General features: G+C 39.1%; 1 pseudogene; it reads left to right on the top strand.

Moving 5' to 3' along the window:
• Positions 1-3,709: 3,709 nt before the first annotated feature.
• On the top strand, positions 3,710-4,247 carry LOC102835829 (annotated as a pseudogene).
• Positions 4,248-4,844: the final 597 nt, after the last annotated feature.

The raw sequence follows: 4,844 nt of genomic DNA, 5'->3' as shown, positions 1-4,844 counted from the left end.
CATAGAGTTCCTGGTTTCACTTTGTTTTGGGACCTTATGACCTCCTTACTTCTGTGACATCTTGGTGATACATTTAAAATTGCATCATATGCCAGCATATTCCAACATTTGATGTATATTTCATCAAGCAGATTGTTTTAGGCCAGATATCTGTTTGACCATAATTCCTACCAGAACCAGAAGTCTCTTTAGCTATTCTTCCAGGTCCTTCCTTTATCATCCTAAACTGGGATTACTACCTTCTGAAATCATTTTATAACACTTAGCATTTCCATATCATATATTGGTAGCAATTTCTTGTGCCACTAGGCTGGACATCGTGAGACATGCTTGGACTTTGGGCTACGGTTTGCATCTTGGTTCTTTCTGCTAATTTTTGTGGTCTTGGAAATTCCATCTCACTGAGCTTCAGTTTTCTTGTCTATTAAATGGGGGCAACAATACCTATCTTGCAGTGCTTTCATGATGCTTAAATGAAACCAGACTGGCCCCTAACTTGTGCTGGGTCTGAATCAAGAAAAAAAAAAACAGAGGCCACAGACTATATGCCTACATATTTTAAAGTTACAAAGAAAGTAAAAAGCTACGATTTTTATCTAGCTAAAGTCAGGAAAATATCAAAGACAAATAAATTTAATTATTACACATGTTTGGCTGTTACGTTGATGGATTAGTGATGTGTGGATGAGTAATAAAATAAAGGTATACATAATTCACAAATTATGCCATCGAGTTGGTTCCGACCCATAGCGACCCTGTACAGGGTTTCCGAGGGTGTAAATCTTTACGTGAGTAGAAAGCCTCATCTTTCTCCCGTGGAGCGGCTGGTAGTTTTGAACCGCTGACCTTAAGGTTCACAGCCCGATTCGTAACCACTACGCTACCAGAGCTCCTTGTTTAGTATATAAAATTTATTCTTATTGCCTTCATTTCAGAAAAAAAAAGTGAGTTATACTGTTGTAATTAACATGATCACATAATTTGTCCTCTTATCAGTGGTGCCAAATTAGATTACGTACTATTCTTCTGTCATTGGAATTCTTAGTTTTTGAAATTTATTTCAATTGAGAGAAACTTGGTTTTGCTGAGTTAGAACAATTAGATTTACTTTAAAATAGTCTTAAAGTCATATTTACATTCAGAAATTCATCATAAATGTTGCATATCAAATTCAGACATTGTAATGAAGTTGCATATAATAAATGAGCAGTAAGCAGAAAAAGTCAGCTGTTGTATGGTGCTGTTGAGCTGGTTCCAACTCATAGTGCTCCTGTGTACACCAGAATCAAATGCTTCCCAGTCCTGCACCTCACACTTGTTAACGTTTGAGCCCATTGTTGCAGCCACTGGGCCAATCTTTTTCACTAACCCTTTACTTTTGCAAGTTTGATATCCTTTTCAAGGGACTGGGCCCTCCTGAGAACATGCCCAAAAGTACTTACTTCTAAGGGGCATTCTGATGTACTTTTTTCCAGACAGATTTGTTTGTTCTTCTGGCAGTTCATGGTACTTTCAATATTCTTCCATAACACCATAACTCAAATGCATCAATTCTTCACTGGTCTTCCTTATTCATTGTCTAGCTATCACATGTATATGAGCTGATGGACAATACCATGGCTTGGGTCAGACTCACCTTAGTCATCAAAGTGACATCTTTGCTTCTTTTTTTTTTTTTTTTTAAATACTTTAAAGAGTTCTTTTTAGATCTGCCCAATGCAATATGTTGTCTGGTTTCTTGACTGCTGCTTCCATGACCATTGATTGTACAGCTCCAGGTAAGATGAAATCCTTGGCAACTTTTATCTTTTCACTATTTATCATGATGTTACTATTTGTTCCAGTTGTGAAGAGTTTGTTTTCTTTTATGTTGAGTTGTAATCCATAGTGAAGGCTGTAGTCTTTGATTTTCACCCGTAAATATTTCAAGTCCTCTTTGCTTTCAGCAAGCAAGGTTGTATCATCTGCATATCACAGGTTGTTAATGAGCCTTCTCCTATCCTGATGCTGAGTTCTTCTTTATAGAGTCCACCTTCTCGAAGTCTTTGTTTAGCATACAGATTGAATAAGTATGGTGAAAGGATACAACCATGACACACACTTCTCCTAATTTTAAACCATGAAGTAGTTAGCCCCTTTGTTCTATTTAAACGGCTGCCTCTTAGTCTAGGTATAAGTTCCACGTGAACACAATAAAGTGTTCTGGAATTCACATTTTTAGCTATGTTCTCCATAGTTTGTTATGATCCACATCATTGAATGCATTTGCATAGTCAAAAAAGTACAAATAAATATCTCTCTGGTATTCTCTGTCTTCAGCCAAGATCCATCTGAAATATCCCTCGTTCCACATCCTCTTCTGAATCTGACTTCAATTTCTGGCAGTTCCCTATTTAAGTATTGCTGCAACTGTTTTTGAATGATTTTCAACCAAAATTTACTTGCATGTGATATTAATATGTTCAGTAATTTCTGCATCTTATTGGATTACCTTTCTTTAGAATGGGCATAAATTTGGAGCGCCTTCTAATCTAAGGATGTCATCTTCAAGCACTGTATCAGACAATGTTCCAGCGCTATTCATAAGGTTTTCTAATCCTTCAGAAGTTGACCGCCTATTCCTTCTTCCTTGTCTGTCTCAATGTGGACGCGCCACTGAAACCTGTCCACCACACATGTCCTACTGGTATTTGAAATACCGGTGACGTGGCTTCCATCATCGTAGCAATATGGAAGCCACCCCAGTATACCAGACTGACAGACAAGGATAGAAAAGTATTTGTTGTTGTTGTTAGGTGCCATCAAGTTGGTACCGACTCATAGCAACCTTATGCACAGCAGAACGAAACACTGCCTGATCCTGGGCCAACCTCACAATTGTTGCCACACTTGAGCCCCTTGATGCTGCCACTTTGCCAATCCATCTCACTGGGGGTCTTCCTCTTTTTCTCTGACCCTCCATCTTACCAAACATGATATCCTTCTCCAGCAAATAGTCCCTCCTGACAATATGTCTGAACTATGAGAGACGAAGATTGGCCATCCTGGCCTCCAAGGAGCACTCTGGCTACACTTCTTCCAATATAGATCTGTTGGTTCTTTCGGCAGCCCATGGCACTTTCAATATTCTCCTCCAACACCATAACTCAAAGGCATCAATTCTTCTACGGTCTTTCTTATTCACTCACTGAATAAGTATAGAACATAGCATATTCTATTAATTTTGTAGAATTAATTTATTCCATAATTTCATATATTGGTCACTATCACTGATATTGCTTCATCACTATCAAAGCAATATTTAGAGCCATATAGTTCTTCTTCAGTTTTTCCCTCCAAGTTTTCAATCCTTTGATATTAAAAAAAAAAAAAAAACTCAAAATAACAGTTTTTTAAAAAATAGTATTTTGCTCAATCAAAATCATACCTCAGTTCAAGATAGATTCCATTGCAAAGGCCTCTGGTAGGAGCAGACACAACTTATTCTGAGCTGTTGTGCCTGCATAACTCCAATTAGTCCCTCCCAGGGGTGGAGTTCCCCTCTGCCCCAAGGAAAGGTCATCCTTCAAGAAGGCCCAGGAGGAGGAGATGGACAGGCCCGCCGGACATGCCGAGGCCAAGTCACTTATATAAGAAGAACCTCAATGTAACCAAAATGCGAAAAGGGAAACCTCAGCTGCTTCTCAGAGTGGACAACCATGATTTCACCATGAGGCCCGCCTTTGGAGGCCCTGCTATGCCGGGGGCTATGGACGTGCAGGTGGAGAGCCTGGACAACATCTCTGAGGTGGACACAGACTTGACCATGACCCTGTACCTGTGCCATTACTGGGAGGATGACAGGCTGGCCTTCCCCAGCACAAGCAAGAGGAGCATGACCTTTGATGGTAGGCTGGTAAAGAAGATCTGGGTCCCCAACATCTTCTTTGTTCATTCACAAACGTCATTCATCCATGATACTACCACTGACAACATCTTACTATGTCTGTTCCCAGATGGCCTGTGCTGTACAGCATGAGGATTATGGTCCCTGCCATGTACAACATGGACTTCAGCCACTTTCCCCGGACTCACAGACCTGTTCACTGGAGCAGGAAAGCTATGCATACACCCATGAAGACCTGATGCTGTGTCGGAATAAAGGGGATGAATCACTGAAAACAGATGAGAAGATGTCCCTCTCTCAGTTTCTGATCCAGAAGTCTCATACCACTTCTAGCCTAGCCTTCTCTAGCAGCAGCCTGTAGTTAACTTTAGCCATGATCTGATCTGATTCAAATGTAAAAGAAAACACATTAGAATTCCTCTTTAGCACCAACCTCTACCCTCACAATGAAAATCTAATTTGATTATTAAAATAATGCAGCTCCACACACACAAAAACTCATACCTCAGTCTCCACTGGCTGGAAAACAATCTCTATAGAAATTCATTTGAAGATGATTTGTGTGTGAATCTTCTCCTCCATCATAGTCTACAGACGCTTCTGCTTCCTTTTGACAAATTTAGTTTTATCAGGCTTTTGTTTCATATCTCACTTGTGATTCCTTTGGTTTCAGAAAATCCTATACATATTTTATGAAAATCAATATATGTTTTAATTTCTTTGACAGTGGAATAGCCAAACCTACAATTTTTTGTAGGCCCTTGCTTACATTATTATACATAATTTCATGCTGATTATCCATAGAGAGCTGAGATTCTAAATAAATTTCAATTCCCAACAAAAATGGGTTTTGCTCTGTATTTGAGGATCTTCTGGCATTTCAGTAATTTTTCTTGGCCGTCTGATATTTGTCTAAATTAAATCTAATTGTTTAATAGTATTTATTCAGCATTTCTAT

Source organism: Chrysochloris asiatica, unplaced genomic scaffold (assembly GCF_000296735.1).
Source record: "Chrysochloris asiatica unplaced genomic scaffold, ChrAsi1.0 scaffold00092, whole genome shotgun sequence".
Lineage (NCBI taxonomy): Eukaryota > Metazoa > Chordata > Mammalia > Afrosoricida > Chrysochloridae > Chrysochloris > Chrysochloris asiatica.
The sequence above is the reverse complement of the archived record's forward strand: the minus strand, read 5'-3'. Positions and strand labels throughout refer to the sequence as shown.